Here is a 9,125-nt window from a genome sequence, read left to right on the forward strand (position 1 = left end):
TTCTATAAAGTTGAAAGACCAGCTGGTTGACTGAGCAGACACTGCTGGAACAGGCCTTTCCTTGAGTCTTGGTGCCTGCTAGGTCAGTGACATCATGAATTCAATGACACAGGAGAAAAGACACACCTTCCCAGTAGGCAACTCTTCATATCAGAGCAGTCTTTCATTGAGTGGTAGATTCTCAGGAGGCCATCCTGGTGGTCCAGTCTCCTCCATTATTTTCTCTCAACAGAGCAGCCCAGGCCATCTTTTAGACAACAGAGCTGTCTGTCCTGCCTTGCTAAGAACCCAGGAGTTAGATGTTTTTACGTGAGCGCCTAGATGTCTGGGTTCATCGGGGCTCTTCTGGCTGCCATGGAATGATGTGAGGACAGCCAAGCTCTGCCATCCCTCCACTTACTGGCCTGCTTGAGACAAGCAGCATTTTTTCCAACCATTTATGTTTCTTATAATAGCTGGCACTACTGAGTGTTTACTCTTGCTGTTTTAAGACCTTTATTTCTTAAATATTTGCTTAATGTTTTTTCCTCCCGTAGCCCAGAGGAGGAAGCTTCATAGAGCTATGCAAACAGACACTTCCCAAAACAAGGAAGGGTACAATTCAGCAAATGTAAAGGCAGAGAGTCTGCATCCCTAGGGTCTGGGATGAGCCTAGAACAGTTCCTCCTACAGTCAGAAACCACTAATTCATGAAAGATGTTAAGGCCTGTAAAACTTGTAGGATGTTGGTGGGAAGACAGTGTCACCTTTTATCCATAAAGACCCTGTGGTCTGCAGCAGCAGCACAAACCAAATCATACACATCTCAGCGAGGCCTTCACAGCCCCAAAGGAGAACACGGAGGATAGATCTGATAGCTTAGAAGTTGCTCAGATTGCTGGTCAGCCATGCAGGTCCCTTCTCCTTGAATTAACTCTCTCTGTAGATACCTCTGATTTTCACTCACTCAGGTTTCTTTTGAGCTTCACATTTCTCTGGCAGAAGGCAAATGGCATCTTTCAGGTGAGTAAAAAAAGGGTCCAAAACTTTGTGCCTTACCTTAAAATGGTGATTTGGATAAAGGGAGCTCTTGAGAGTGGAAGCCAGACCTGTTAGAACACACAGGTGGCTCCAAAGCCCTGCACATACCCAGAATCTAGGAAAGTGCTTCTCTCTACAGAGGCCCCATTCTCCAGTTTTCATCAGCCCAGAGCCCCGTATGACACTGACTCCAACCCTAGGCACTTGTCACTACCACTGCTGATTAAATATCACATAAGCAAAAGAGAGGTGCTAGTTGTCTCAGTTAGGGTTTTAGTGCTGAGAACAGACACCATGACCAAAGCAACTCTAAAAAGAACATGTAATTGGGGCTGGCTTGTAGGTTCAGAGGTTTAGTCCATTATCATCAAGGCAATAAATATCATGACAGTGTCCAGGCAGACATGGTGCAGGAGGAACTGAGGGTTCTACATCTTCATCTGGAGGCTACCAGAAGAATAGTGATAACCAGGCAGCTAGGACTAGAGTATGAAAGCCCACACCCACAGTGACACACCTACTCCAACAGGGCCACACCCTCTAATAGTGCCACTTCCTGGGGCGAGCATACACAAACCATCATGCCAGTTCTTGTGGATTTTTAGATTTAAACATTCAGCATAGGAAGGTAGAGCCAGGCAGACAGAAGGGCACACACATGGCCTCAAGGAAGAACTGGCCACCAGCTCTCGGCCAGCACTCTGTGGAGTGCTCCTTAATGAGGGATGAGGAAGCCAAAGCTACAACTAAGGAAGACAGCTCTGATGTAAATCACCCTGCTTTCAGGGTGGGAAGTGTTCAGGTGAAACCCCAGCTACCAAATCTGTGCTCAGCCTCTTGCCCTGCCTTTTGACCACACTCAGTTGCATTCCCTTTGCAGAATTGCTGGCTCAAGATTGCTTCCAGCAAACCTGAGAGGCTGGTGAGGCAACGTCTGTCATATGTTAGGTGTGCAGTTTCAAGCAAGTCAGAGTGATCACCATTTCTACAAGAGCCAGCATCTTACTGTTAAAGGGATCTGTGAGACCTCGCCCATGGTAGCTCCATTGTAAGGACACTATCCTGATGTATCTAAGGAACTTAAGATCTATGTTTATGGTAAATGCTTAGCAAGAATAAAAATAATAATAAAGGCCTGCAATTATGTGTCTGCAAACAAAACTGATTGCACCAGTGAACAAACAAATATGACTGGAGGAGGGGGGCTCCCAGACTGTCAACTCTCCCAACCCCCAAGTCTACCTGCAGTCTCTTCCCTCCCAAAGCTCCTGAGACAGCTCTATTCAAGTCTAATTGCTCAGCGTTTAGAGCACAAGATAAGAGTACAGCGTGAGTGTGAACTCTGCTTTTGTTCTACCACCCATAACAGGAGAAGCCTCTGTGGACCATGTGATACTCCAAAGCTGAGCACAGGTCAGTGGTGGAAGACTAGGGATGCCCTCCTTTGCTTTCCGTTGCTGCTGCATATATCACTTAAAGCACCTAGAAGAGGAAACTGTGTGTTTCACTTACAGGTTACAGTCCTGAATCAGGGGAAGCCAGAGCGGGAACCTGGAGGCAGGAACTGAAGCAGAGGCTGCTTACTGGGTTGCTTACCATGGCTTATTCAGACCACTTCCCTGATGCCACCTAGGACCACCTGCTAAGGGTTGGCACTGCCCACAGTGGACTTAGACACTCTCATATCATTCATGAATCAAGAAAAGATCCCACAGACTCCCAGGGGCCAACCTGATGGAGGTGTTTTCGAGAGTGAGGTTCCGTGTTCCCCAACTGACCCCAGTTTCTGGCAAGCTGACAAGAAAGCAGCCAGCAAGGGGTGGTACAAAGGTTCCGTGTGTACCCTGAGCCTGGCTCACACTGCACTAAGTACTTTTGTTCCATTGAGACAATCAGCTATAGATTCAGAAAAATGGAAAGCAGGGTGCAGGTGGTTGGGGGACATTGGGGGTTGGGAATGGTGACAGTGTTCTCGAGAGACACGGTGACAATGGTCGGGTAGTGTGGAAAGCATATTAATTTCACAAAACTGTATAATTTCAAATGGTTAATAACCAATAAGAAAATGAGAAACAATAATAAGCCAAAGGCAGAGTCGCTTTGATGTGGTCAGGGGGTCAGGCCTCTCCCCAGCATCATATCCAGCGTCCTAGCAACAGGGAAGGGAGAGCAATGGCGGGAGGGACCCACACCCCACATTCCAGAGGAAATGAAACTCCCCGAAGGAAGCTGTGTGGGGAATGGAAAGAAAAACCTCTAGGGCTCAATTTCCTGCTTTTTTCCCTGCAAGCAAGGCCTGGATCTGCAGGGCTCTGCAAGCAGATAGCAAGCAGGTGTTCACGCATGCCCAGCTAGTCTGGAGGAATCAAAGAGCAGTGACTTCAAGCCTTGCCCCAATCCTAGCAAGGAGAATGACAGGAGGAAGGAGAGATGTAGGAATGGGTTGAGGATTGTTGGAGGACACTTAGGGAGGGACTACAGGTGAGGTGGCAGAGTTTTCAGGGAAGGCTACTTGGAGGAAGCAGCCTTCACTGAATGTCCTGGCTGGAACTGGAATTCTTGCTGAGCAGATGTGGGTGCTGGGGTCAGCAGGGAGTCTACAAAAGCCCTCTCAGAGTCTGTAAATAACATCCCTTTCCTTCACTTTCCAGAAGTCCTTCTGACAGCTGGAAAAATTACAAGAAAGGCCCCTCCCCCAAGACCTACCCCACTTAAGAATTCACCAACCCTGTGATTATAAGACTGATAGAGTAAATAAACTTTCTCCCGTGGGAGAACCAAGCCGCTTGTAGGGAGAAAACTGTGTCCTTGGCTCCCACGGTGAGTAGAGCCGCTGAAGCAAGAACACACAGTGGCCATGAACAAGTAGACACTTTTGTTCCTCAGACAAGTAGTTTCCAGAGAGACCAGAGTGTGCTGCCTTTGGTAAATATACACCCACATGTGTCCTGCCACAGACACCTCAACTCCAGGCAGTCACTGCTCTACACCCACAAGGGACACAAATAGTACAGTTGCCAAGTCATCCGGGGTGTGGTCAGAGGGAGGGCCGTGTCCCTGGTCTGAAGCTGGCTTCTTGGTGAATGAGCTGAGGCAAGAATCCCGTGCTTTCTGCTCCTGTTCATTGGCATTGGTTTGGTAATCTTTACAGCCAGAAATTTACCACCTCGGAAAGGAACAGCTCAAAGGGTAAAGCCCCAAAAAGTCAAACAAGAGAGTCCAGAAGCAGACTAGGGGGAGGGATGCAGGGCAGACGGACAGACAGACACTCAGGGGCAGGGAGAGGGGGATTGCACAGGTGGTAGTAGATAGAGCGTCCCTCAGCAGTAATTAACAGGAGCATCCATAGGTTCCCCGCCCCCTTTTCTGGTGGGAGGCCAGTTTCTCTCTCCTAGGGATCTTAGAGTGTTTGCAGAATATCAGACCTGACAAGCAGCTGCTGAACAAATAAACAAACAAGACTTATCCTCTTTGTTTCCTTTTCTCAGAAGAGGCAACCATCATGTCTGCCCTCACAGCATCAAGGGCTGGGGAGGGTCTGGTACTCTGAACAGAATTGTAATGGTCATAGTCACTCTTGACCCAGGACTACATGAAATGACTCTGCCCTGGGCTGGGGCTTCGTTGTTGACAGTGTGACAATCCTGATGCCTTCTGGTAAAAATCAGGTTGACAACAGATGTGGAAATGACCTGTAAATTGAAGGACACACCCGACACTGGGAGACTTTTCATCTTGATCTTGGCTGGTACAGGGTCCCGTCCATGTGTAGAATGAAAAAATGAACTCTGCAGATGCGCCATCCTTTGCCAGGCAGGTAGACCCACTGATGGGAATCAGCCTGCCTCCTGCAGGGCAGACAGACGCCTTGTCCTACATTTGTGCCCCTGGGATTTTGCACACGCATTTAATAAACTATTCTTGCTTCTCTGCAAATGCCTCACCTTAGGTGTCTCGTTTAGATTGTCCTAGCGCACTTGGTTGCTCCCCCATGGCTGACAGCCGACCAAGAGCAGGTTCCATGAGGTTAATGGCACTGATCTCAGCCAGGCTGACTCACAGAGCACTAACTTGGAGCCAGGTGCTAGCTAAGGGGTATAAACAAACACACCTTCCCACTTAACCCTAGCGTAGCCCTGTGATAGCATTGGCAGAACCCCCATTTTAAAGACAGGCAGACCGAGGAAGAGATAAGCCACGCCCCACTTCAGCCTGGTGAGCAGATGAGTGAAAAGGACAAATGGGCTCAAAGAACATGGAAGTCCCTGGATGTGGGGGGTGGTTGAGGAGCCACTTGCTTGGGCTTATCCCTACAGCAGGGGACAATGGAGAGCGTGGGCTCCTGCCCTTCTTCCTGACTCCTCCAAAAGGAATCCTGATTGTGTCCCATACCATATTCCCTGCAAAGGGCACAGCCACCCTCCCAGGAAGAGCTGCAGCTCTCTAGATGATGAAGGGCTCCAGGAAGGGGAGGGAATTAATTAGTTCCCAGCAAATAGAGCAGGGGCCTGATTGCTCCCGCGGCAGGGAGCTGGTGGCTTGTGGTAGAGAATAAGCTAGCCCCAGAAAGTTCTATTCTCAATGTCTACACACAGACAGGGATCATAGGGGGTCCCTATGCTTCTGGCCAACCCTATCCTCCCAGTAGCTGGATTACAAGGTGACCCATACCCCGAAGTTCCTGGCTTCACAGCCACTGGAGCATAGAGGGCAGAGACCGGGTTATCAGTCAAGGGGCGGAGCTTCTCAGACCAGGTCCATTGACTCCACACCCAGAAAGATTCATCTGGCATTTCCTGGTTTCAGGACCTGCCTTAGAGGGGACAAAGAAGTACCAGGTCTAGAAGACATCAGTTGAAGTTCAAACCTCTCTTTTTATTGGCCAGCTGTGTGTGACCTTGGCTGTACTTCTTAACCTCTCTAAGTACCTGTTTTCTTTCTTCCTTTAAATTATATTTATTCCTTTTTATCTATTCGTGCATTTGTGTAGGTGTGGGAGGGTGCATATGTGTCATGGCATGTGTTGGAAGTCATAGGATGCTTGTAGGAGTTGTTTCTTTTTCTGCTCTTTGGGTCCCAGAATTGAACCCAAGGCAGGCTCTGCATGGAGTCATGGCCCCATGACCTGGGATCACGTAGTCCTATGACAGACCCCTGGGTATGAAGGCAGGGCCATGCTTGGAGCTATTGACAGGATAGGGGCTGGGAAGAAGGCCAGTTACCAAGCACAAAGAAGAAGCCAGGGCAGACTGCCGCCAGTCCAGCTCCCACAGTGTTTCTCACACAGCCTGCCCTACAACCTTGGGCAAAGGCATCCATCCATCTCTCCCTGTGCCATCTCCTCATTAGAAAGCCTGAGGAAAATAGTAATTATCTGCTTCAGTCTCAGAAACTCTTTAAATAATTAACATTTATAGGGCGGCTTTGAATTCCTCAGATATAAGCTGTGGTAAAAATACTATTATTGTTTTAAAACAAATAATGTCTCTGGTCCTAGGCTACTGTGGAAGGGTCTGTTATCTTCTCCCTGGGGGTAGCTGTTTTCGAGTTGATTAATTAAAACTCGGTTTTTCTGACTTTTCAATTTAGATGTTAATAAATTCAATAATTTGATCCATTTGTTGTTCTAGATAAGGTACTTTGGTAATAGCTTCTCGTTTATGATGGTGACCTGGTGAGGAATCTCTTAAACTGTATTATAAATGCTTCACAGACAATCTAGTGAGCATGGTGATGTGGCTATGACAGTCTCACAGGTCCCCAAGGACTCAGACCCTACCCAACCCAAACATCACCAGCAAGACGAAACAAGGTTCCCATAAGGGATGTGATGCATGTTTTGTCTGATTTTTCTGTTTAATTTCTCAACCCAACTATTCACATTTAATTGACTTTGCTTCAATCTTTATTCAGAGGAGAGGCTGAGGAAGCCACCTTGGCTCTGTCCATTCCCCTTTCTCTAGGCTGGCTCTGCTTTCAGGAGCAAGAGGCAGCCCATGTGAAAGAGAAAGCCAGCCATGAACCAGGAGGGGCCTGGGTACCAACCCAGATGACAGTCAAATCTGACCATTGTTTGCAGAGTGATGCCTGGGTCCAGAAGTGGGCAGAGCCTTGGAGAAGGAGTGGGCTTCTGCTGTTTCCAGGATAACATCCATCTGAGGACTGGCTTAGTCTTGGGACTAGCCAATAACTCAGATCTCCACTGAACAGTTATTATTGAACATAATTTTTTCTCAAAGACGTTTAAATTTTTAAGACCTTCAGAGAGGATTTCGACTCTCCTCCGGATGTACCTTTTGCAGCAGTTCTTATCTTAAAATTTCCCCCAAAGTCCATGTATCCCCTGCTTGGTATTAATGGAGGCTAGTGAACCTTTAAGAGGCCACAGTGGGAGGTCTTCCGGTCACTACACTTGAAGAACAGTGGCCTCTTGTTCTTTCTCTGATCTCAGCAGTGAGGTAACTGGCTTGGTTCTCATAGGCTGCTAGTCCATAGGTCCACAGTGTTGATGGCCCACAGATTGGCTCCAAAAATGAGGGCCAAAATAAACCATTCTCTTTCCAAGTTGTTCATCTTAGGTATTTGTCAGAAGAGAGAGCCAGTTCTATCCCCAGAACCCATGTGGTGCTCACAGTCATCTGAAAGTCCAGATTCAAGTGATCCAATGACTTTGAGCTTCTGAGGTCACCAGGTATGACTGTGGTGTGTAGACAAACATATAGAGAGAACACCCATACTCATATAAATTAATAATAACAATATCGATGATGAGGATGATGATGAACTGTCTGTAGGGAGCCTTAGTCTAGACCTTCATCCTCATGCTTCAGTCTTCCTTCCTCCACATCAGCCTGCTCTTCCCATCTTCTTGTCTGGATCTGGTTCCTTTTCCTCCTTTAGCTCTCACTAACATGCCCAATCTCCTTAGCTGGTCTACCTTCACATTTCTAGAAACCATGATTGCCTAACCAATACTCTGGGTTTGGGTCTAGCTCTCTGCTACCTGCATATAGAGATGCCAATGACTCAAGATCTCCACCCTTTAAAAATGCATCTGCTGGCTCACTACTAAAATGAACGTCAATCTGTGATCACAGGGTGCCAGTTGGCATGACATGAGTTGGGGGCACACACCTCAAGCACTCTGGTATGCGGTCCAATACAGGTGGTCGCAGAGCCTGCTCTTGCCAGCTGGACTTTCCCTCAGCTCAAGGTTTACTGGGCAGATGCAAACAGCATAGTGAGGAAGTCAGACTCTGGGTGATGTACTGGCTGGTTTTGTGTCAACTCGACACAAGCTGGAGCTATCACAGAGAAAGGAGCCTCAGTTGAGGGAAATGCCTCCATGAGATCCAGCTGTAAGGCATTTTCTCAACTAGTGATCAAGGGGGGAGGGCCCAGCCCAATGTGGGTGGTGTCATCCCTAGGCTGGTAGATCTGGGTTCTATAAGAAAGCAAACTGAGCAAGCCAGTAAGTAACATCCCTCCATAGCCTCTGCATCAGTTCCTGCTTCCTGACCTGTTTGAGTTCCAGTCCTGACTTCCTCTGGTGATGAACAGCAATGTGGAAGTGTAAGGTGAATAAACATTTTCCTCCCCAACTTGTTTCTTGGTCATGATGTTTGTGCAGGAATAGAAACCCTGACTAAGACAGGTGAGTAGAGAGATTTTCCTTTGAAAGCAAGCAGTATTATCAGACTGTCTACTGAAAACAGAGGTGAGGGGAGTCCCTAGGCACTTGGCTCAGGAAGGACAGAAAGCTTCTCTCTGGCTCTATATGCATATTTGGCTGCTGAGGTCACAGAATGACCCTTGACCTTGGCATCCCTATGTCATCCCAACTTCAGGCTCCTCACAGGCACCTCCAGGCCCCCTACTGCCACACGATCACCTGCCTCCTGTTTCTGGAGACCCAACAGTGTAAGGATAAGGATTGAATTTCACTGGAGACAGTGTGAACTCTGTAACCAGGCAGGTAGAGGTGGGTGTCTTCCCTGTTCCCCTCTTACTTACCTCTTGTCAGAGATCCCCAGGAGCTGACTAGATGTCAGTTAAACATTCTCCACACCCTTCTTCCTGCTTGCTCTCCGTGGCTAATTCCCATG

Source organism: Micromys minutus (genome assembly GCF_963924665.1).
Source record: "Micromys minutus genome assembly, chromosome: 1".
NCBI lineage: Eukaryota > Metazoa > Chordata > Mammalia > Rodentia > Muridae > Micromys > Micromys minutus.